Below are 19,939 nucleotides of genomic sequence, written 5' to 3' on the forward strand. Positions count from 1 at the left end.
ATTGCTCGGGGGGGAGGATGTCGTTCCTTTCTACGATCCTGTTCAACCTTGTCAGAATCAGCTTTTCAGCTAGCTTCGCCAAAGTGTCCAGGAGGGAGATCGGACGGTATGACGAGGGTAGGGAGGGATCTTTCCCGGGTTTGGGGATGAGGATTATTACAGCCTGTTTCCAGTCGCCTGGAAAGTGCTGTAATTTGAGGATGGCGTTTGTGATGTGGGTGATTTGGACGATGGCTTTTCTGGGCAGGTTTTTGAGGAGAGGATATGTTATGCCGTCCGGTCCCGGGGCTTTGTTGTTCGGGAACCGTCGCAGACATTTTCGAACTTCGGAGGGAGTGCATAGCAAGGATTGGAGGATGCGTGGGGGGATGGGGTAGGGCCTTTCGACGAGTTTGCGGGCGACCTCGCCCATCACAACCTGTTCCTGGTTTATGTCAGGGGTTGGAGCATGAACTGTACTCAGAAAACTGGCAAACACCCCGGCCTTCTCCGAGTCTGATATGAACTCTCCCCCGTCGTGCTGGATGGTGGGTATTTTCTGGTGGGTTCTGCGGAGGCCACGGGCAATCCTCCAGAGAGAATTGTCACGGACGTCAACATCGCGGAGTGTCTTCGCCCAGCAGTCGTTCCTATGAATGATAATTTTTTGCTTAATTGTGACTGTAAGGGCGTTAAAACGTAGGCGGTCAACATCCCGTCTAAAGGTCTGCCACCTTTTTCGAACTTTGTTTTTGAGTCTTATCAGGTCGATGATCTGGGATGGCAGGTTGTCAGGCGGAGGCCTGTCCGGCACCCTTTTCGCCAACGCTCTCTGTTGTCTCCGGATCACTCCCGTGAGGCTACGCACCTCCCGGTCCAGATCTTCAGGGGTCTCTATTTGACTTGAGACAACACAATCATTAGATACATTAAGCCTGTAGAGATTCCAATCGAAATCTCTGTAGGAGTACTTTGTGCCACCTGGTGGTGCTCTGAGTTCGTTCCAGGAAACGTGCACCGGGAGGTGATCAGAGCTGAGAGCGTTGTCAGTGGTGAGGTCTGACAGTTCGTTCAGGCCTCTGCTGATTCCCAGATCGATTGTGGAGGGTGACATACCGTTAGGCGGGAAGTGGGTGGGTGTGCCGGGGTACATCAGACACAAGTCCGCGTTGTCTGAAATAAAATCGGCAAGCACTGTGCCGCGGGTGTTCAGGCGATTATTGTTCCATATGCGGTGACATGCGTTGAAGTCTCCCAGCGCCAACACCCCGCGATTTGGTGGGAAAAAGGCACTGAGGTCGGCAGGTGAAAAATTGCGGGTAGGGGGCGCATAGGCTCCGATAAGGAGTACGCCATTTTCCAGCCGGATGCATACATGTTCTATGCTCGTGAGGAATTGAGGGAGCCGCTTGTAGTTGATGCGGTTACTTATGGCAATAGCCACGCCGCCTCCCCTAGCGTCCTGCCTATCGCTTCGTTCTATGGAAAAATGTTTTAGGTGAATTTTGTCCACGTCCCGCAACCTTGTTTCCAAGATCACGGCAACGTCGACTTTTTTAAAACACAAGTAGTGAATGAGCTCGCCCAATTTGGCCTTCAGACCGTTGCAATTCCACTCGATAATATTGAATGCGAAGGGCCTAGATACCAAAATTTTGAATGTCGGTGGAGAAAAACTGCCGGCTAGCGATAAATTTTTGTTCAGGCGTGCTACAATTTTTTAAGAGGCAGATATAGTGATCCAAGGCCGACAACATTCCGTCCATGTTTATCAGTGAGTTTAGCTCCGCAAACTTGTCCTTGAGTGCGGCGAATTTGTCCTGCATACCTACGTTTTGCACCTCTGATAATTTTGAAGCTCGTTGGTTTTTGCGCCCAAGGATGTCGGGAAAGTTTGCATCGTAGGCCTCTGCTTGGGAGCTAGATGGTGCTTGGGGGGTTGGTCTCGTTCGGAGGGGTTGAGCGTTGTCTGGTTGGGGGGCGCTGATCGGGCGTTGGGTGGGTGGTTGTCGTCCTGTCCAGGCTGGATTGATGGGCAGAGGGGCCTCCTTGTAGGTGGGTTTTGCCTTCGGCAGTGCCTTAAGTCTGTACTGGTATACAGGGCAGTTCCTGTCGAAGGACCTGTGGGAGTCCCCGCAGTTTGCGCATTTTGTGATGGCTCCTTCTGCACATTGTGTAATTTCGTGTTCTCCGGAGCATTTGGAACAGCGAAACTTGCGGTGGCAGTTTCGGGCGACGTGCCCCCATGCCTGGCACCTGCGACACTGGGTGATATCGCTCTGGTTGCGTCTGTTCTCCCAGGTTATGCGTACGTTGGCGACGGTTTTGATTTGGTTCTGCAGCTTGCTTAAGTTGTATGAGCTATCCACCACCACCAGGTATAAGGGGCGAAACATGGTTTTCATAAGGTATACCTCTTTAACAGGAAGGCCGTTCTCTTCTGTGAGGTCATTCTTTACCTCATCCGGTGAGATTTCCCCTTGTAGTCCTCTAAGGACGAAGGCGTGGGTTCTTTCCTCCGAAGTGGCGTAAGTGTGGAACTCGAGGTTTCCCAGCTCGAAGTTCCTTTTTAAATTGGTCCAATCAGTTATGTCCTCCACGTATACTATAACCGAATTTTTTGCGTACTTAAGAGTGAATTTCTTTTTCACTATCAGTTTAATGTTTGCTGTTAAGTCCTTGTGGCGGGTGAGTTTTCCAGGGATTACTAGTGGGGGAGGTTTGTCCGTACCCTTCTTCCTTTGTAAGGAAGCACTTGCCTTCCGGTGTATCTGCTGGCTGGTTGCAGTGACCACGTTTACATCGGTCGTCTCTGCTTGGGCCTCATCTGCTGCGTTCTCCGCTAACGGTTTATACCTATTGGCCGTTGCGACTTGGGATGGGTTTAGGATCAGGGTTTCCCATTTGACCGTTTTTAGTGGAGTCTTAAAACCGTCCTGCGTTTGATTCTGAGAATGGCCTTCGCTGGTTGCGGTCATCGTCAGAGAACAGGGGCTTGTGCTCTCAGTGATCCGCGCCTTTGGATCGGCCATCTCACCAGAGGGATCTGGGTTCCGGGGGGGGTTATTGGACCTGTTTTCTGTCACTTGGGGTTTTTTATTTAGATTACCTAGGGAGCTTGTGGGTTTTCTTTTTTTGGGGTGCTCCGCACGGAGGTGGTTCACTACCGTGAGAAGCTTTAAAGAGGAGTTTTGGGCAAGGGCCTCCCTTACCTTAGTCAGGAGCTCCTTACACCTCACGCAGGTCTTATTAGCCCTCAGCAAGAAGCGAAGCTTGTGCAAGCGACCCTGTTTAGCTGCAGTCGTCAGTCCAGCAAAAACGTCGGTGGCTGGATCAGTCGCCGCTATCGATAGGATGGACTCGTATGATCCATCGGAAAAGTTCGAATCTGCGTCCACGACACAATTCTCATTGTCTGAAAGATCACTGTCCATGCAGTTGGTTTGAGGAGGAGACAGGGGGTCCCTTAACGGGGTACTGCGGTACCAAACTGGTGTAGACGCACTCACACAGTTATTTTTTGGGCACGTGAAAGAGACGGAAAGAAAAGGAATTTACACTTTTAGTACTGATACTCTGAAGAGCAAAAAGATTTTTGTCTGTACCCAACGAATGCTAGGCAAAGACTGGGACGGGAACCGGTAGACCAACGTGGTATGGCAGTTGCTTGGTTTAATATGTATCATGGAGCGATAAAAAACAGAAGTTACCTGCAGAGTTTAAAAAAAAGCAACTGCACTTGTTGTTTCCAGGCGGTCAATCATCCAGATACTAACATCACGTCCGACCTCGCTTGACTTCGGTGATCGGACGGGCACCGGTAGACCAACGTGGTATGGCAGTTGCTTGGTTTAATATGTATCATGTAGCGATAAAAAACAGAAGTTACCTGCAGAGTTTAAAAAAAAAGCAACTGCACGTGGTGTTCCCAGGCGGTCACCCATCCAGGTACTAACCACGCCCGACGTCGCTTGACTTCGGTGATCGGACGGGAACCGGTAGACCAACGTGGTATGGCAGTTGCTTGGTAATAAGTGTATCATGGGCCGATAAAAAACAGAAGTTACCTGCAGAGTTTAAAAAAAAGCAACTGCACGTGGTGTTTCCAGGCGGTCAATCATCCAGATACTAACATCACGTCCGACCTCGCTTGACTTCGGTGATCGGACGGGCACCGGTAGACCAACGTGGTATGGCAGTTGCTTGGTAATAAGTGTATCATGGGCCGATAAAAAACCAGAAGTTACTTGAAGACTTAAAAAAAAGCAACTGCACGTGGTGTTCCCAGGCGGTCACCCATCCAGGTACTAACCACGCCCGACGTCGCTTGACTTCGGTGATCGGACGGGAACCGGTAGACCAACGTGGTATGGCAGTTGCTTGGTTTAATATGTATCATGTAGCGATAAAAAACAGAAGTTACTTGCAGAGTTTAAAAAAAAAGCAACTGCACGTGGTGTTCCCAGGCGGTCACCCATCCAGGTACTAACCACGCCCGACGTCGCTTGACTTCGGTGATCGGACGGGAACCGGTAGACCAACGTGGTATGGCAGTTGCTTGGTAATAAGTGTATCATGGGCCGATAAAAAACCAGAAGTTACTTGAAGACTTAAAAAAAAGCAACTGCACGTGGTGTTCCCAGGCGGTCACCCATCCAGGTACTAACCACGCCCGACGTCGCTTGACTTCGGTGATCGGACGGGAACCGGTAGACCAACGTGGTATGGCAGTTGCTTGGTTGAATATGTATCATGTAGCGATAAAAAACAGAAGTTACTTGCAGAGTTTAAAAAAAAAGCAACTGCACGTGGTGTTCCCAGGCGGTCACCCATCCAGGTACTAACCACGCCCGACGTCGCTTGACTTCGGTGATCGGACGGGAACCGGTAGACCAACGTGGTATGGCAGTTGCTTGGTAATAAGTGTATCATGGGCCGATAAAAAACCAGAAGTTACTTGAAGACTTAAAAAAAAGCAACTGCACGTGGTGTTCCCAGGCGGTCACCCATCCAGGTACTAACCACGCCCGACGTCGCTTGACTTCGGTGATCGGACGGGAACCGGTAGACCAACGTGGTATGGCAGTTGCTTGGTTTAATATGTATCATGGAGCGATAAAAAACAGAAGTTACCTGCAGAGTTTAAAAAAAAGCAACTGCACGTGTTGTTTCCAGGCGGTCAATCATCCAGATACTAACATCACGTCCGACCTCGCTTGACTTCGGTGATCGGACGGGTACCGGTAGACCAACGTGGTATGGCAGTTGCTTGGTTTAATATGTATCATGGAGCGATAAAAAACAGAAGTTACCTGCAGAGTTTAAAAAAAAGCAACTGCACGTGGTGTTTCCAGGCGGTCAATCATCCAGATACTAACATCACGTCCGACCTCGCTTGACTTCGGTGATCGGACGGGCACCGGTAGACCAACGTGGTATGGCAGTTGCTTGGTTTAATATGTATCATGTAGCGATAAAAAACAGAAGTTACCTGCAGAGTTTAAAAAAAAAGCAACTGCACGTGGTGTTTCCAGGCGGTCAATCATCCAGATACTAACATCACGTCCGACCTCGCTTGACTTCGGTGATCGGACGGGCACCGGTAGACCAACGTGGTATGGCAGTTGCTTGGTTTAATATGTATCATGGAGCGATAAAAAACAGAAGTTACCTGCAGAGTTTAAAAAAAGCAACTGCACGTGGTGTTCCCAGGCGGTCAATCATCCAGATACTAACATCACGTCCGACCTCGCTTGACTTCGGTGATCGGACGGGCACCGGTAGACCAACGTGGTATGGCAGTTGCTTGGTTTAATATGTATCATGGAGCGATAAAAAACAGAAGTTACCTGCAGAGTTTAAAAAAAAAGCAACTGCACGTGGTGTTCCCAGGCGGTCACCCATCCAGGTACTAACCACGCCCGACGTCGCTTGACTTCGGTGATCGGACGGGAACCGGTAGACCAACGTGGTATGGCAGTTGCTTGGTTTAATATGTATCATGGAGCGATAAAAAACAGAAGTTACCTGCAGAGTTTAAAAAAAAGCAACTGCACTTGTTGTTTCCAGGCGGTCAATCATCCAGATACTAACATCACGTCCGACCTCGCTTGACTTCGGTGATCGGACGGGCACCGGTAGACCAACGTGGTATGGCAGTTGCTTGGTTTAATATGTATCATGTAGCGATAAAAAACAGAAGTTACCTGCAGAGTTTAAAAAAAAAGCAACTGCACGTAGTGTTCCCAGGCGGTCACCCATCCAGGTACTAACCACGCCCGACGTCGCTTGACTTCGGTGATCGGACGGGAACCGGTAGACCAACGTGGTATGGCAGTTGCTTGGTAATAAGTGTATCATGGGCCGATAAAAAACAGAAGTTACCTGCAGAGTTTAAAAAAAAGCAACTGCACGTGGTGTTTCCAGGCGGTCAATCATCCAGATACTAACATCACGTCCGACCTCGCTTGACTTCGGTGATCGGACGGGCACCGGTAGACCAACGTGGTATGGCAGTTGCTTGGTAATAAGTGTATCATGGGCCGATAAAAAACCAGAAGTTACTTGAAGACTTAAAAAAAAGCAACTGCACGTGGTGTTCCCAGGCGGTCACCCATCCAGGTACTAACCACGCCCGACGTCGCTTGACTTCGGTGATCGGACGGGAACCGGTAGACCAACGTGGTATGGCAGTTGCTTGGTTGAATATGTATCATGTAGCGATAAAAAACAGAAGTTACTTGCAGAGTTTAAAAAAAAAGCAACTGCACGTGGTGTTCCCAGGCGGTCACCCATCCAGGTACTAACCACGCCCGACGTCGCTTAACTTCGGTGATCGGACGGGAACCGGTAGACCAACGTGGTATGGCAGTTGCTTGGTAATAAGTGTATCATGGGCCGATAAAAAACCAGAAGTTACTTGAAGACTTAAAAAAAAGCAACTGCACGTGGTGTTCCCAGGCGGTCACCCATCCAGGTACTAACCACGCCCGACGTCGCTTGACTTCGGTGATCGGACGGGAACCGGTAGACCAACGTGGTATGGCAGTTGCTTGGTTTAATATGTATCATGGAGCGATAAAAAACAGAAGTTACCTGCAGAGTTTAAAAAAAAGCAACTGCACGTGTTGTTTCCAGGCGGTCAATCATCCAGATACTAACATCACGTCCGACCTCGCTTGACTTCGGTGATCGGACGGGTACCGGTAGACCAACGTGGTATGGCAGTTGCTTGGTTTAATATGTATCATGGAGCGATAAAAAACAGAAGTTACCTGAAGAGTTTAAAAAAAAGCAACTGCACGTGGTGTTTCCAGGCGGTCAATCATCCAGATACTAACATCACGTCCGACCTCGCTTGACTTCGGTGATCGGACGGGCACCGGTAGACCAACGTGGTATGGCAGTTGCTTGGTTTAATATGTATCATGTAGCGATAAAAAACAGAAGTTACCTGCAGAGTTTAAAAAAAAGCAACTGCACGTGGTGTTTCCAGGCGGTCAATCATCCAGATACTAACATCACGTCCGACCTCGCTTGACTTCGGTGATCGGACGGGCACCGGTAGACCAACGTGGTATGGCAGTTGCTTGGTTTAATATGTATCATGTAGCGATAAAAAACAGAAGTTACCTGCAGAGTTTAAAAAAAAGCAACTGCACGTGTTGTTTCTAGGCGGTCAATCATCCAGATACTAACATCACGTCCGACCTCGCTTGACTTCGGTGATCGGACGGGTACCGGTAGACCAACGTGGTATGGCAGTTGCTTGGTTTAATATGTATCATGGAGCGATAAAAAACAGAAGTTACCTGCAGAGTTTAAAAAAAAGCAACTGCACGTGGTGTTTCCAGGCGGTCAATCATCCAGATACTAACATCACGTCCGACCTCGCTTGACTTCGGTGATCGGACGGGCACCGGTAGACCAACGTGGTATGGCAGTTGCTTGGTTTAATATGTATCATGTAGCGATAAAAAACAGAAGTTACCTGCAGAGTTTAAAAAAAAAGCAACTGCACGTGGTGTTCCCAGGCGGTCACCCATCCAGGTACTAACCACGCCCGACGTCGCTTGACTTCGGTGATCGGACGGGAACCGGTAGACCAACGTGGTATGGCAGTTGCTTGGTAATAAGTGTATCATGGGCCGATAAAAAACCAGAAGTTACTTGAAGACTTAAAAAAAAAGCAACTGCACGTGGTGTTTCCAGGCGGTCAATCATCCAGATACTAACATCACGTCCGACCTCGCTTGACTTCGGTGATCGGCCGGGCACCGGTAGACCAACGTGGTATGGCAGTTGCTTGGTTTAATATGTATCATGTAGCGATAAAAAACAGAAGTTACCTGCAGAGTTTAAAAAAAAAGCAACTGCACGTGGTGTTCCCAGGCGGTCACCCATCCAGGTACTAACCACGCCCGACGTCGCTTGACTTCGGTGATCGGACGGGAACCGGTAGACCAACGTGGTATGGCAGTTGCTTGGTTTAATATGTATCATGGAGCGATAAAAAACAGAAGTTACCTGCAGAGTTTAAAAAAAAGCAACTGCACTTGTTGTTTCCAGGCGGTCAATCATCCAGATACTAACATCACGTCCGACCTCGCTTGACTTCGGTGATCGGACGGGCACCGGTAGACCAACGTGGTATGGCAGTTGCTTGGTTTAATATGTATCATGTAGCGATAAAAAACAGAAGTTACCTGCAGAGTTTAAAAAAAAAGCAACTGCACGTGGTGTTCCCAGGCGGTCACCCATCCAGGTACTAACCACGCCCGACGTCGCTTGACTTCGGTGATCGGACGGGAACCGGTAGACCAACGTGGTATGGCAGTTGCTTGGTAATAAGTGTATCATGGGCCGATAAAAAACAGAAGTTACCTGCAGAGTTTAAAAAAAAGCAACTGCACGTGGTGTTTCCAGGCGGTCAATCATCCAGATACTAACATCACGTCCGACCTCGCTTGACTTCGGTGATCGGACGGGCACCGGTAGACCAACGTGGTATGGCAGTTGCTTGGTAATAAGTGTATCATGGGCCGATAAAAAACCAGAAGTTACTTGAAGACTTAAAAAAAAGCAACTGCACGTGGTGTTCCCAGGCGGTCACCCATCCAGGTACTAACCACGCCCGACGTCGCTTGACTTCGGTGATCGGACGGGAACCGGTAGACCAACGTGGTATGGCAGTTGCTTGGTTGAATATGTATCATGTAGCGATAAAAAACAGAAGTTACTTGCAGAGTTTAAAAAAAAAGCAACTGCACGTGGTGTTCCCAGGCGGTCACCCATCCAGGTACTAACCACGCCCGACGTCGCTTGACTTCGGTGATCGGACGGGAACCGGTAGACCAACGTGGTATGGCAGTTGCTTGGTAATAAGTGTATCATGGGCCGATAAAAAACCAGAAGTTACTTGAAGACTTAAAAAAAAGCAACTGCACGTGGTGTTCCCAGGCGGTCACCCATCCAGGTACTAACCACGCCCGACGTCGCTTGACTTCGGTGATCGGACGGGAACCGGTAGACCAACGTGGTATGGCAGTTGCTTGGTTGAATATGTATCATGTAGCGATAAAAAACAGAAGTTACTTGCAGAGTTTAAAAAAAAAGCAACTGCACGTGGTGTTCCCAGGCGGTCACCCATCCAGGTACTAACCACGCCCGACGTCGCTTGACTTCGGTGATCGGACGGGAACCGGTAGACCAACGTGGTATGGCAGTTGCTTGGTTTAATATGTATCATGGAGCGATAAAAAACAGAAGTTACCTGCAGAGTTTAAAAAAAAGCAACTGCACTTGTTGTTTCCAGGCGGTCAATCATCCAGATACTAACATCACGTCCGACCTCGCTTGACTTCGGTGATCGGACGGGCACCGGTAGACCAACGTGGTATGGCAGTTGCTTGGTTTAATATGTATCATGTAGCGATAAAAAACAGAAGTTACCTGCAGAGTTTAAAAAAAAAGCAACTGCACGTGGTGTTCCCAGGCGGTCACCCATCCAGGTACTAACCACGCCCGACGTCGCTTGACTTCGGTGATCGGACGGGAACCGGTAGACCAACGTGGTATGGCAGTTGCTTGGTAATAAGTGTATCATGGGCCGATAAAAAACAGAAGTTACCTGCAGAGTTTAAAAAAAAGCAACTGCACGTGGTGTTTCCAGGCGGTCAATCATCCAGATACTAACATCACGTCCGACCTCGCTTGACTTCGGTGATCGGACGGGCACCGGTAGACCAACGTGGTATGGCAGTTGCTTGGTAATAAGTGTATCATGGGCCGATAAAAAACCAGAAGTTACTTGAAGACTTAAAAAAAAGCAACTGCACGTGGTGTTCCCAGGCGGTCACCCATCCAGGTACTAACCACGCCCGACGTCGCTTGACTTCGGTGATCGGACGGGAACCGGTAGACCAACGTGGTATGGCAGTTGCTTGGTTGAATATGTATCATGTAGCGATAAAAAACAGAAGTTACTTGCAGAGTTTAAAAAAAAAGCAACTGCACGTGGTGTTCCCAGGCGGTCACCCATCCAGGTACTAACCACGCCCGACGTCGCTTGACTTCGGTGATCGGACGGGAACCGGTAGACCAACGTGGTATGGCAGTTGCTTGGTAATAAGTGTATCATGGGCCGATAAAAAACCAGAAGTTACTTGAAGACTTAAAAAAAAGCAACTGCACGTGGTGTTCCCAGGCGGTCACCCATCCAGGTACTAACCACGCCCGACGTCGCTTGACTTCGGTGATCGGACGGGAACCGGTAGACCAACGTGGTATGGCAGTTGCTTGGTTTAATATGTATCATGGAGCGATAAAAAACAGAAGTTACCTGCAGAGTTTAAAAAAAAGCAACTGCACGTGTTGTTTCCAGGCGGTCAATCATCCAGATACTAACATCACGTCCGACCTCGCTTGACTTCGGTGATCGGACGGGTACCGGTAGACCAACGTGGTATGGCAGTTGCTTGGTTTAATATGTATCATGGAGCGATAAAAAACAGAAGTTACCTGCAGAGTTTAAAAAAAAGCAACTGCACGTGGTGTTTCCAGGCGGTCAATCATCCAGATACTAACATCACGTCCGACCTCGCTTGACTTCGGTGATCGGACGGGCACCGGTAGACCAACGTGGTATGGCAGTTGCTTGGTTTAATATGTATCATGTAGCGATAAAAAACAGAAGTTACCTGCAGAGTTTAAAAAAAAGCAACTGCACGTGGTGTTTCCAGGCGGTCAATCATCCAGATACTAACATCACGTCCGACCTCGCTTGACTTCGGTGATCGGACGGGCACCGGTAGACCAACGTGGTATGGCAGTTGCTTGGTTTAATATGTATCATGTAGCGATAAAAAACAGAAGTTACCTGCAGAGTTTAAAAAAAAAGCAACTGCACGTGGTGTTTCCAGGCGGTCAATCATCCAGATACTAACATCACGTCCGACGTCGCTTGACTTCGGTGATCGGACGGGAACCGGTAGACCAATGTGGTATGGCAGTTGCTTGGTTTAATATGTATCATGGAGCGATAAAAAACAGAAGTTACCTGCAGAGTTTAAAAAAAAGCAACTGCACGTGTTGTTTCCAGGCGGTCAATCATCCAGATACTAACATCACGTCCGACCTCGCTTGACTTCGGTGATCGGACGGGTACCGGTAGACCAACGTGGTATGGCAGTTGCTTGGTTTAATATGTATCATGGAGCGATAAAAAACAGAAGTTACCTGCAGAGTTTAAAAAAAAGCAACTGCACGTGGTGTTTCCAGGCGGTCAATCATCCAGATACTAACATCACGTCCGACCTCGCTTGACTTCGGTGATCGGACGGGCACCGGTAGACCAACGTGGTATGGCAGTTGCTTGGTTTAATATGTATCATGTAGCGATAAAAAACAGAAGTTACCTGCAGAGTTTAAAAAAAAAGCAACTGCACGTGGTGTTCCCAGGCGGTCACCCATCCAGGTACTAACCACGCCCGACGTCGCTTGACTTCGGTGATCGGACGGGAACCGGTAGACCAACGTGGTATGGCAGTTGCTTGGTTTAATATGTATCATGTAGCGATAAAAAACAGAAGTTACCTGCAGAGTTTAAAAAAAAAGCAACTGCACGTGGTGTTCCCAGGCGGTCACCCATCCAGGTACTAACCACGCCCGACGTCGCTTGACTTCGGTGATCGGACGGGAACCGGTAGACCAACGTGGTATGGCAGTTGCTTGGTAATAAGTGTATCATGGGCCGATAAAAAACCAGAAGTTACTTGAAGACTTAAAAAAAAAGCAACTGCACGTGGTGTTTCCAGGCGGTCAATCATCCAGATACTAACATCACGTCCGACCTCGCTTGACTTCGGTGATCGGCCGGGCACCGGTAGACCAACGTGGTATGGCAGTTGCTTGGTTTAATATGTATCATGTAGCGATAAAAAACAGAAGTTACCTGCAGAGTTTAAAAAAAAAGCAACTGCACGTGGTGTTCCCAGGCGGTCACCCATCCAGGTACTAACCACGCCCGACGTCGCTTGACTTCGGTGATCGGACGGGAACCGGTAGACCAACGTGGTATGGCAGTTGCTTGGTTTAATATGTATCATGGAGCGATAAAAAACAGAAGTTACCTGCAGAGTTTAAAAAAAAGCAACTGCACTTGTTGTTTCCAGGCGGTCAATCATCCAGATATTAACATCACGTCCGACCTCGCTTGACTTCGGTGATCGGACGGGCACCGGTAGACCAACGTGGTATGGCAGTTGCTTGGTTTAATATGTATCATGTAGCGATAAAAAACAGAAGTTACCTGCAGAGTTTAAAAAAAAAGCAACTGCACGTGGTGTTCCCAGGCGGTCACCCATCCAGGTACTAACCACGCCCGACGTCGCTTGACTTCGGTGATCGGACGGGAACCGGTAGACCAACGTGGTATGGCAGTTGCTTGGTAATAAGTGTATCATGGGCCGATAAAAAACAGAAGTTACCTGCAGAGTTTAAAAAAAAGCAACTGCACGTGGTGTTTCCAGGCGGTCAATCATCCAGATACTAACATCACGTCCGACCTCGCTTGACTTCGGTGATCGGACGGGCACCGGTAGACCAACGTGGTATGGCAGTTGCTTGGTAATAAGTGTATCATGGGCCGATAAAAAACCAGAAGTTACTTGAAGACTTAAAAAAAAGCAACTGCACGTGGTGTTCCCAGGCGGTCACCCATCCAGGTACTAACCACGCCCGACGTCGCTTGACTTCGGTGATCGGACGGGAACCGGTAGACCAACGTGGTATGGCAGTTGCTTGGTTGAATATGTATCATGTAGCGATAAAAAACAGAAGTTACTTGCAGAGTTTAAAAAAAAAGCAACTGCACGTGGTGTTCCCAGGCGGTCACCCATCCAGGTACTAACCACGCCCGACGTCGCTTGACTTCGGTGATCGGACGGGAACCGGTAGACCAACGTGGTATGGCAGTTGCTTGGTAATAAGTGTATCATGGGCCGATAAAAAACCAGAAGTTACTTGAAGACTTAAAAAAAAGCAACTGCACGTGGTGTTCCCAGGCGGTCACCCATCCAGGTACTAACCACGCCCGACGTCGCTTGACTTCGGTGATCGGACGGGAACCGGTAGACCAACGTGGTATGGCAGTTGCTTGGTTGAATATGTATCATGTAGCGATAAAAAACAGAAGTTACTTGCAGAGTTTAAAAAAAAAGCAACTGCACGTGGTGTTCCCAGGCGGTCACCCATCCAGGTACTAACCACGCCCGACGTCGCTTGACTTCGGTGATCGGACGGGAACCGGTAGACCAACGTGGTATGGCAGTTGCTTGGTAATAAGTGTATCATGGGCCGATAAAAAACCAGAAGTTACTTGAAGACTTAAAAAAAAGCAACTGCACGTGGTGTTCCCAGGCGGTCACCCATCCAGGTACTAACCACGCCCGACGTCGCTTGACTTCGGTGATCGGACGGGAACCGGTAGACCAACGTGGTATGGCAGTTGCTTGGTAATAAGTGTATCATGGGCCGATAAAAAACCAGAAGTTACTTGAAGACGTAAAAAAAAAGCAACTGCACGTGGTGTTTCCAGGCGGTCAATCATCCAGATACTAACATCACGTCCGACCTCGCTTGACTTCGGTGATCGGACGGGCACCGGTAGACCAACGTGGTATGGCAGTTGCTTGGTTTAATATGTATCATGTAGCGATAAAAAACAGAAGTTACCTGCAGAGTTTAAAAAAAAGCAACTGCACGTGGTGTTTCCAGGCGGTCAATCATCCAGATACTAACATCACGTCCGACCTCGCTTGACTTCGGTGATCGGACGGGCACCGGTAGACCAACGTGGTATGGCAGTTGCTTGGTTTAATATGTATCATGTAGCGATAAAAAACAGAAGTTACCTGCAGAGTTTAAAAAAAAAGCAACTGCACGTGGTGTTTCCAGGCGGTCAATCATCCAGATACTAACATCACGTCCGACCTCGCTTGACTTCGGTGATCGGACGGGCACCGGTAGACCAACGTGGTATGGCAGTTGCTTGGTTTAATATGTATCATGGAGCGATAAAAAACAGAAGTTACCTGCAGAGTTTAAAAAAAAAGCAACTGCACGTGGTGTTTCCAGGCGGTCAATCATCCAGATACTAACATCACGTCCGACCTCGCTTGACTTCGGTGATCGGCCGGGCACCGGTAGACCAACGTGGTATGGCAGTTGCTTGGTTTAATATGTATCATGTAGCGATAAAAAACAGAAGTTACCTGCAGAGTTTAAAAAAAAAGCAACTGCACGTGGTGTTCCCAGGCGGTCACCCATCCAGGTACTAACCACGCCCGACGTCGCTTGACTTCGGTGATCGGACGGGAACCGGTAGACCAACGTGGTATGGCAGTTGCTTGGTTTAATATGTATCATGGAGCGATAAAAAACAGAAGTTACCTGCAGAGTTTAAAAAAAAGCAACTGCACGTGTTGTTTCCAGGCGGTCAATCATCCAGATACTAACATCACGTCCGACCTCGCTTGACTTCGGTGATCGGACGGGTACCGGTAGACCAACGTGGTATGGCAGTTGCTTGGTTTAATATGTATCATGGAGCGATAAAAAACAGAAGTTACCTGCAGAGTTTAAAAAAAAGCAACTGCACGTGGTGTTTCCAGGCGGTCAATCATCCAGATACTAACATCACGTCCGACCTCGCTTGACTTCGGTGATCGGACGGGCACCGGTAGACCAACGTGGTATGGCAGTTGCTTGGTTTAATATGTATCATGTAGCGATAAAAAACAGAAGTTACCTGCAGAGTTTAAAAAAAAAGCAACTGCACGTGGTGTTTCCAGGCGGTCAATCATCCAGATACTAACATCACGTCCGACCTCGCTTGACTTCGGTGATCGGACGGGCACCGGTAGACCAACGTGGTATGGCAGTTGCTTGGTTTAATATGTATCATGTAGCGATAAAAACCAGAAGTTACCTGCAGAGTTTAAAAAAAAAGCAACTGCACGTGGTGTTCCCAGGCGGTCACCCATCCAGGTACTAACCACGCCCGACGTCGCTTGACTTCGGTGATCGGACGGGAACCGGTAGACCAACGTGGTATGGCAGTTGCTTGGTAATAAGTGTATCATGGGCCGATAAAAAACCAGAAGTTACTTGAAGACGTAAAAAAAAAGCAACTGCACGTGGTGTTTCCAGGCGGTCAATCATCCAGATACTAACATCACGTCCGACCTCGCTTGACTTCGGTGATCGGCCGGGCACCGGTAGACCAACGTGGTATGGCAGTTGCTTGGTTTAATATGTATCATGTAGCGATAAAAAACAGAAGTTACCTGCAGAGTTTAAAAAAAAAGCAACTGCACGTGGTGTTCCCAGGCGGTCACCCATCCAGGTACTAACCACGCCCGACGTCGCTTGACTTCGGTGATCGGACGGGAACCGGTAGACCAACGTGGTATGGCAGTTGCTTGGTTTAATATGTATCATGGAGCGATAAAAAACAGAAGTTACCTGCAGAGTTTAAAAAAAAGCAACTGCACGTGTTGTTTCCAGGCGGTCAATCATCCAGATACTAACATCACGTCCGACCTCGCTTGACTTCGGTGATCGGACGGGCACCGGTAGACCAACGTGGTATGGCAGTTGCTTGGTTTAATATGTATCATGTAGCGATAAAAAACAGAAGTTACCTGCAGAGTTTAAAAAAAAAGCAACTGCACGTGGTGTTCCCAGGCGGTCACCCATCCAGGTACTAACCACGCCCGACGTCGCTTGACTTCGGTGATCGGACGGGAACCGGTAGACCAACGTGGTATGGCAGTTGCTTGGTTTAATATGTATCATGTAGCGATAAAAAACAGAAGTTACCTGCAGAGTTTAAAAAAAAAGCAACTGCACGTGGTGTTCCCAGGCGGTCACCCATCCAGGTACTAACCACGCCCGACGTCGCTTGACTTCGGTGATCGGACGGGAACCGGTAGACCAACGTGGTATGGCAGTTGCTTGGTTGAATATGTATCATGTAGCGATAAAAAACAGAAGTTACTTGCAGAGTTTAAAAAAAAAGCAACTGCACGTGGTGTTCCCAGGCGGTCACCCATCCAGGTACTAACCACGCCCGACGTCGCTTGACTTCGGTGATCGGACGGGAACCGGTAGACCAACGTGGTATGGCAGTTGCTTGGTAATAAGTGTATCATGGGCCGATAAAAAACCAGAAGTTACTTGAAGACTTAAAAAAAAGCAACTGCACGTGGTGTTCCCAGGCGGTCACCCATCCAGGTACTAACCACGCCCGACGTCGCTTGACTTCGGTGATCGGACGGGAACCGGTAGACCAACGTGGTATGGCAGTTGCTTGGTTGAATATGTATCATGTAGCGATAAAAAACAGAAGTTACTTGCAGAGTTTAAAAAAAAAGCAACTGCACGTGGTGTTCCCAGGCGGTCACCCATCCAGGTACTAACCACGCCCGACGTCGCTTGACTTCGGTGATCGGACGGGAACCGGTAGACCAACGTGGTATGGCAGTTGCTTGGTAATAAGTGTATCATGGGCCGATAAAAAACCAGAAGTTACTTGAAGACTTAAAAAAAAGCAACTGCACGTGGTGTTCCCAGGCGGTCACCCATCCAGGTACTAACCACGCCCGACGTCGCTTGACTTCGGTGATCGGACGGGAACCGGTAGACCAACGTGGTATGGCAGTTGCTTGGTTTAATATGTATCATGGAGCGATAAAAAACAGAAGTTACCTGCAGAGTTTAAAAAAAAGCAACTGCACGTGTTGTTTCCAGGCGGTCAATCATCCAGATACTAACATCACGTCCGACCTCGCTTGACTTCGGTGATCGGACGGGTACCGGTAGACCAACGTGGTATGGCAGTTGCTTGGTTTAATATGTATCATGGAGCGATAAAAAACAGAAGTTACCTGCAGAGTTTAAAAAAAAGCAACTGCACGTGGTGTTTCCAGGCGGTCAATCATCCAGATACTAACATCACGTCCGACCTCGCTTGACTTCGGTGATCGGACGGGCACCGGTAGACCAACGTGGTATGGCAGTTGCTTGGTTTAATATGTATCATGGAGCGATAAAAAACAGAAGTTACCTGCAGAGTTTAAAAAAAAGCAACTGCACGTGTTGTTTCCAGGCGGTCAATCATCCAGATACTAACATCACGTCCGACCTCGCTTGACTTCGGTGATCGGACGGGCACCGGTAGACCAACGTGGTATGGCAGTTGCTTGGTAATAACTGTATCATGGGCCGATAATAAACAGAAGTTACCTGCAGAGTTTAAAAAAAAGCAACTGCACGTGGTGTTTCCAGGCGGTCAATCATCCAGATACTAACATCACGTCCGACCTCGCTTGACTTCGGTGATCGGACGGGCACCGGTAGACCAACGTGGTATGGCAGTTGCTTGGTTTAATATGTATCATGGAGCGATAAAAAACAGAAGTTACCTGCAGAGTTTAAAAAAAAGCAACTGCACGTGTTGTTTCCAGGCGGTCAATCATCCAGATACTAACATCACGTCCGACCTCGCTTGACTTCGGTGATCGGACGGGCACCGGTAGACCAACGTGGTATGGCAGTTGCTTGGTTTAATATGTATCATGGAGCGATAAAAAACAGAAGTTACCTGCAGAGTTTAAAAAGAAGCAACTGCACGTGGTGTTTCCAGGCGGTCAATCATCCAGATACTAACATCACGTCCGACCTCGCTTGACTTCGGTGATCGGCCGGGCACCGGTAGACCAACGTGGTATGGCAGTTGCTTGGTAATAACTGTATCATGGGCCGATAATAAACAGAAGTTACCTGCAGAGTTTAAAAAAAAGCAACTGCACGTGGTGTTTCCAGGCGGTCAATCATCCAGATACTAACATCACGTCCGACCTCGCTTGACTTCGGTGATCGGACGGGCACCGGTAGACCAACGTGGTATGGCAGTTGCTTGGTTTAATATGTATCATGGAGCGATAAAAAACAGAAGTTACCTGCAGAGTTTAAAAAAAAAGCAACTGCACGTGGTGTTCCCAGGCGGTCACCCATCCAGGTACTAACCACGCCCGACGTCGCTTGACTTCGGTGATCGGACGGGAACCGGTAGACCAACGTGGTATGGCAGTTGCTTGGTTTAATATGTATCATGTAGCGATAAAAAACAGAAGTTACCTGCAGAGTTTAAAAAAAAAAGCAACTGCACGTGGTGTTCCCAGGCGGTCACCCATCCAGGTACTAACCACGCCCGACGTCGCTTGACTTCGGTGATCGGACGGGAACCGGTAGACCAACGTGGTATGGCAGTTGCTTGGTTTAATATGTATCATGGAGCGATAAAAAACAGAAGTTACCTGCAGAGTTTAAAAAGAAGCAACTGCACGTGGTGTTTCCAGGCGGTCAATCATCCAGATACTAACATCACGTCCGACCTCGCTTGACTTCGGTGATCGGCCGGGCACCGGTAGACCAACGTGGTATGGCAGTTGCTTGGTAATAAGTGTATCATGGGCCGATAAAAAACCAGAAGTTACTTGAAGACTTAAAAAAAAGCAACTGCACGTGGTGTTTCCAGGCGGTCAATCATCCAGATACTAACATCACGTCCGACCTCGCTTGACTTCGGTGATCGGCCGGGCACCTGTAGACCAACGTGGTATGGCAGTTGCTTGGTTTAATATGTATCATGGAGCGATAAAAAACAGAAGTTACCTGCAGAGTTTAAAAAGAAGCAACTGCACGTGGTGTTTCCAGGCGGTCAATCATCCAGATACTAACATCACGTCCGACCTCGCTTGACTTCGGTGATCGGACGGGCACCGGTAGACCAACGTGGTATGGCAGTTGCTTGGTTTAATATGTATCATGGAGCGATAAAAAACAGAAGTTACCTGCAGAGTTTAAAAAGAAGCAACTGCACGTGGTGTTTCCAGGCGGTCAATCATCCAGATACTAACATCACGTCCGACCTCGCTTGACTTCGGTGATCGGCCGGGCACCGGTAGACCAACGTGGTATGGCAGTTGCTTGGTAATAAGTGTATCATGGGCCGATAAAAAACCAGAAGTTACTTGAAGACTTAAAAAAAAGCAACTGCACGTGGTGTTCCCAGGCGGTCACCCATCCAGGTACTAACCACGCCCGACGTCGCTTGACTTCGGTGATCGGACGGGAACCGGTAGACCAACGTGGTATGGCAGTTGCTTGGTTTAATATGTATCATGGAGCGATAAAAAACAGAAGTTACCTGCAGAGTTTAAAAAAAAGCAACTGCACGTGGTGTTTCCAGGCGGTCAATCATCCAGATACTAACATCACGTCCGACCTCGCATGACTTCGGTGATCGGACGGGCACCGGTAGACCAACGTGGTATGGCAGTTGCTTGGTTTAATATGTATCATGTAGCGATAAAAAACAGAAGTTACCTGCAGAGTT

The 19,939-nt window shown here is 48.5% G+C and overlaps 43 non-coding genes and 1 pseudogene across 43 annotated transcripts; all 44 read right to left on the reverse strand.

The window, feature by feature from the left end:
* Window positions 1-3,886: 3,886 nt before the first annotated feature.
* On the reverse strand, window positions 3,887-4,004 carry LOC136349821 (5S ribosomal RNA). Its single transcript, XR_010733904.1, has one exon. It is a non-coding gene; the product is annotated as a 5S ribosomal RNA (ribosomal RNA).
* A 238-nt stretch (window positions 4,005-4,242) lies between these two features.
* LOC136349822 (5S ribosomal RNA) lies at window positions 4,243-4,360 on the reverse strand. The gene has a single exon (XR_010733905.1). It is a non-coding gene; the product is annotated as a 5S ribosomal RNA (ribosomal RNA).
* Window positions 4,361-4,420: 60 nt separating this feature from the next.
* On the reverse strand, window positions 4,421-4,538 carry LOC136349823 (5S ribosomal RNA). The gene has a single exon (XR_010733906.1). It is a non-coding gene; the product is annotated as a 5S ribosomal RNA (ribosomal RNA).
* Window positions 4,539-4,597: 59 nt separating this feature from the next.
* Window positions 4,598-4,715, reverse strand: LOC136349824 (5S ribosomal RNA). Its single transcript, XR_010733907.1, has one exon. It is a non-coding gene; the product is annotated as a 5S ribosomal RNA (ribosomal RNA).
* Window positions 4,716-4,775: 60 nt separating this feature from the next.
* On the reverse strand, window positions 4,776-4,893 carry LOC136349825 (5S ribosomal RNA). The gene has a single exon (XR_010733908.1). It is a non-coding gene; the product is annotated as a 5S ribosomal RNA (ribosomal RNA).
* Window positions 4,894-4,952: 59 nt separating this feature from the next.
* Window positions 4,953-5,070, reverse strand: LOC136349826 (5S ribosomal RNA). The gene has a single exon (XR_010733909.1). It is a non-coding gene; the product is annotated as a 5S ribosomal RNA (ribosomal RNA).
* Window positions 5,071-5,846: 776 nt separating this feature from the next.
* On the reverse strand, window positions 5,847-5,964 carry LOC136349828 (5S ribosomal RNA). The gene has a single exon (XR_010733911.1). It is a non-coding gene; the product is annotated as a 5S ribosomal RNA (ribosomal RNA).
* A 239-nt stretch (window positions 5,965-6,203) lies between these two features.
* On the reverse strand, window positions 6,204-6,321 carry LOC136349883 (5S ribosomal RNA). Its single transcript, XR_010733963.1, has one exon. It is a non-coding gene; the product is annotated as a 5S ribosomal RNA (ribosomal RNA).
* Window positions 6,322-6,559: 238 nt separating this feature from the next.
* Window positions 6,560-6,677, reverse strand: LOC136349829 (5S ribosomal RNA). Its single transcript, XR_010733912.1, has one exon. It is a non-coding gene; the product is annotated as a 5S ribosomal RNA (ribosomal RNA).
* Window positions 6,678-6,737: 60 nt separating this feature from the next.
* Window positions 6,738-6,855, reverse strand: LOC136349925 (5S ribosomal RNA). Its single transcript, XR_010733994.1, has one exon. It is a non-coding gene; the product is annotated as a 5S ribosomal RNA (ribosomal RNA).
* Window positions 6,856-6,914: 59 nt separating this feature from the next.
* Window positions 6,915-7,032, reverse strand: LOC136349830 (5S ribosomal RNA). Its single transcript, XR_010733913.1, has one exon. It is a non-coding gene; the product is annotated as a 5S ribosomal RNA (ribosomal RNA).
* A 955-nt stretch (window positions 7,033-7,987) lies between these two features.
* On the reverse strand, window positions 7,988-8,105 carry LOC136349831 (5S ribosomal RNA). The gene has a single exon (XR_010733914.1). It is a non-coding gene; the product is annotated as a 5S ribosomal RNA (ribosomal RNA).
* Window positions 8,106-8,345: 240 nt separating this feature from the next.
* Window positions 8,346-8,463, reverse strand: LOC136349832 (5S ribosomal RNA). The gene has a single exon (XR_010733915.1). It is a non-coding gene; the product is annotated as a 5S ribosomal RNA (ribosomal RNA).
* A 239-nt stretch (window positions 8,464-8,702) lies between these two features.
* LOC136349833 (5S ribosomal RNA) lies at window positions 8,703-8,820 on the reverse strand. The gene has a single exon (XR_010733916.1). It is a non-coding gene; the product is annotated as a 5S ribosomal RNA (ribosomal RNA).
* A 238-nt stretch (window positions 8,821-9,058) lies between these two features.
* LOC136349834 (5S ribosomal RNA) lies at window positions 9,059-9,176 on the reverse strand. Its single transcript, XR_010733917.1, has one exon. It is a non-coding gene; the product is annotated as a 5S ribosomal RNA (ribosomal RNA).
* A 60-nt stretch (window positions 9,177-9,236) lies between these two features.
* Window positions 9,237-9,354, reverse strand: LOC136349835 (5S ribosomal RNA). The gene has a single exon (XR_010733918.1). It is a non-coding gene; the product is annotated as a 5S ribosomal RNA (ribosomal RNA).
* Window positions 9,355-9,413: 59 nt separating this feature from the next.
* Window positions 9,414-9,531, reverse strand: LOC136349837 (5S ribosomal RNA). Its single transcript, XR_010733919.1, has one exon. It is a non-coding gene; the product is annotated as a 5S ribosomal RNA (ribosomal RNA).
* A 60-nt stretch (window positions 9,532-9,591) lies between these two features.
* On the reverse strand, window positions 9,592-9,709 carry LOC136349838 (5S ribosomal RNA). Its single transcript, XR_010733920.1, has one exon. It is a non-coding gene; the product is annotated as a 5S ribosomal RNA (ribosomal RNA).
* Window positions 9,710-9,948: 239 nt separating this feature from the next.
* Window positions 9,949-10,066, reverse strand: LOC136349840 (5S ribosomal RNA). The gene has a single exon (XR_010733922.1). It is a non-coding gene; the product is annotated as a 5S ribosomal RNA (ribosomal RNA).
* Window positions 10,067-10,304: 238 nt separating this feature from the next.
* LOC136349841 (5S ribosomal RNA) lies at window positions 10,305-10,422 on the reverse strand. Its single transcript, XR_010733923.1, has one exon. It is a non-coding gene; the product is annotated as a 5S ribosomal RNA (ribosomal RNA).
* A 60-nt stretch (window positions 10,423-10,482) lies between these two features.
* Window positions 10,483-10,600, reverse strand: LOC136349842 (5S ribosomal RNA). The gene has a single exon (XR_010733924.1). It is a non-coding gene; the product is annotated as a 5S ribosomal RNA (ribosomal RNA).
* A 59-nt stretch (window positions 10,601-10,659) lies between these two features.
* On the reverse strand, window positions 10,660-10,777 carry LOC136349843 (5S ribosomal RNA). The gene has a single exon (XR_010733925.1). It is a non-coding gene; the product is annotated as a 5S ribosomal RNA (ribosomal RNA).
* A 597-nt stretch (window positions 10,778-11,374) lies between these two features.
* LOC136349911 (5S ribosomal RNA) lies at window positions 11,375-11,494 on the reverse strand (annotated as a pseudogene).
* A 418-nt stretch (window positions 11,495-11,912) lies between these two features.
* On the reverse strand, window positions 11,913-12,030 carry LOC136349844 (5S ribosomal RNA). Its single transcript, XR_010733926.1, has one exon. It is a non-coding gene; the product is annotated as a 5S ribosomal RNA (ribosomal RNA).
* Window positions 12,031-12,090: 60 nt separating this feature from the next.
* Window positions 12,091-12,208, reverse strand: LOC136349845 (5S ribosomal RNA). Its single transcript, XR_010733927.1, has one exon. It is a non-coding gene; the product is annotated as a 5S ribosomal RNA (ribosomal RNA).
* A 240-nt stretch (window positions 12,209-12,448) lies between these two features.
* Window positions 12,449-12,566, reverse strand: LOC136349846 (5S ribosomal RNA). Its single transcript, XR_010733928.1, has one exon. It is a non-coding gene; the product is annotated as a 5S ribosomal RNA (ribosomal RNA).
* Window positions 12,567-12,805: 239 nt separating this feature from the next.
* Window positions 12,806-12,923, reverse strand: LOC136349847 (5S ribosomal RNA). The gene has a single exon (XR_010733929.1). It is a non-coding gene; the product is annotated as a 5S ribosomal RNA (ribosomal RNA).
* A 238-nt stretch (window positions 12,924-13,161) lies between these two features.
* On the reverse strand, window positions 13,162-13,279 carry LOC136349848 (5S ribosomal RNA). Its single transcript, XR_010733930.1, has one exon. It is a non-coding gene; the product is annotated as a 5S ribosomal RNA (ribosomal RNA).
* A 60-nt stretch (window positions 13,280-13,339) lies between these two features.
* On the reverse strand, window positions 13,340-13,457 carry LOC136349849 (5S ribosomal RNA). The gene has a single exon (XR_010733931.1). It is a non-coding gene; the product is annotated as a 5S ribosomal RNA (ribosomal RNA).
* Window positions 13,458-13,516: 59 nt separating this feature from the next.
* On the reverse strand, window positions 13,517-13,634 carry LOC136349851 (5S ribosomal RNA). Its single transcript, XR_010733933.1, has one exon. It is a non-coding gene; the product is annotated as a 5S ribosomal RNA (ribosomal RNA).
* A 60-nt stretch (window positions 13,635-13,694) lies between these two features.
* Window positions 13,695-13,812, reverse strand: LOC136349853 (5S ribosomal RNA). Its single transcript, XR_010733934.1, has one exon. It is a non-coding gene; the product is annotated as a 5S ribosomal RNA (ribosomal RNA).
* Window positions 13,813-13,871: 59 nt separating this feature from the next.
* Window positions 13,872-13,989, reverse strand: LOC136349854 (5S ribosomal RNA). Its single transcript, XR_010733935.1, has one exon. It is a non-coding gene; the product is annotated as a 5S ribosomal RNA (ribosomal RNA).
* Window positions 13,990-14,768: 779 nt separating this feature from the next.
* Window positions 14,769-14,886, reverse strand: LOC136349855 (5S ribosomal RNA). Its single transcript, XR_010733936.1, has one exon. It is a non-coding gene; the product is annotated as a 5S ribosomal RNA (ribosomal RNA).
* A 598-nt stretch (window positions 14,887-15,484) lies between these two features.
* LOC136349856 (5S ribosomal RNA) lies at window positions 15,485-15,602 on the reverse strand. The gene has a single exon (XR_010733937.1). It is a non-coding gene; the product is annotated as a 5S ribosomal RNA (ribosomal RNA).
* Window positions 15,603-15,842: 240 nt separating this feature from the next.
* On the reverse strand, window positions 15,843-15,960 carry LOC136349857 (5S ribosomal RNA). The gene has a single exon (XR_010733938.1). It is a non-coding gene; the product is annotated as a 5S ribosomal RNA (ribosomal RNA).
* Window positions 15,961-16,199: 239 nt separating this feature from the next.
* LOC136349858 (5S ribosomal RNA) lies at window positions 16,200-16,317 on the reverse strand. The gene has a single exon (XR_010733939.1). It is a non-coding gene; the product is annotated as a 5S ribosomal RNA (ribosomal RNA).
* Window positions 16,318-16,377: 60 nt separating this feature from the next.
* LOC136349859 (5S ribosomal RNA) lies at window positions 16,378-16,495 on the reverse strand. Its single transcript, XR_010733940.1, has one exon. It is a non-coding gene; the product is annotated as a 5S ribosomal RNA (ribosomal RNA).
* Window positions 16,496-16,555: 60 nt separating this feature from the next.
* LOC136349860 (5S ribosomal RNA) lies at window positions 16,556-16,673 on the reverse strand. Its single transcript, XR_010733941.1, has one exon. It is a non-coding gene; the product is annotated as a 5S ribosomal RNA (ribosomal RNA).
* A 59-nt stretch (window positions 16,674-16,732) lies between these two features.
* On the reverse strand, window positions 16,733-16,850 carry LOC136349861 (5S ribosomal RNA). Its single transcript, XR_010733942.1, has one exon. It is a non-coding gene; the product is annotated as a 5S ribosomal RNA (ribosomal RNA).
* A 60-nt stretch (window positions 16,851-16,910) lies between these two features.
* On the reverse strand, window positions 16,911-17,028 carry LOC136349863 (5S ribosomal RNA). The gene has a single exon (XR_010733944.1). It is a non-coding gene; the product is annotated as a 5S ribosomal RNA (ribosomal RNA).
* Window positions 17,029-17,087: 59 nt separating this feature from the next.
* Window positions 17,088-17,205, reverse strand: LOC136349864 (5S ribosomal RNA). Its single transcript, XR_010733945.1, has one exon. It is a non-coding gene; the product is annotated as a 5S ribosomal RNA (ribosomal RNA).
* A 1,313-nt stretch (window positions 17,206-18,518) lies between these two features.
* Window positions 18,519-18,636, reverse strand: LOC136349865 (5S ribosomal RNA). Its single transcript, XR_010733946.1, has one exon. It is a non-coding gene; the product is annotated as a 5S ribosomal RNA (ribosomal RNA).
* A 61-nt stretch (window positions 18,637-18,697) lies between these two features.
* LOC136349866 (5S ribosomal RNA) lies at window positions 18,698-18,815 on the reverse strand. The gene has a single exon (XR_010733947.1). It is a non-coding gene; the product is annotated as a 5S ribosomal RNA (ribosomal RNA).
* A 775-nt stretch (window positions 18,816-19,590) lies between these two features.
* Window positions 19,591-19,708, reverse strand: LOC136349867 (5S ribosomal RNA). Its single transcript, XR_010733948.1, has one exon. It is a non-coding gene; the product is annotated as a 5S ribosomal RNA (ribosomal RNA).
* Between the last annotated feature and the right edge of the window lie 231 nt (window positions 19,709-19,939).

The sequence above is a fragment of the Euwallacea fornicatus genome, unplaced genomic scaffold (assembly GCF_040115645.1).
Source record: "Euwallacea fornicatus isolate EFF26 unplaced genomic scaffold, ASM4011564v1 scaffold_68, whole genome shotgun sequence".
Classification (NCBI taxonomy): Eukaryota; Metazoa; Arthropoda; class Insecta; order Coleoptera; family Curculionidae; genus Euwallacea; species Euwallacea fornicatus.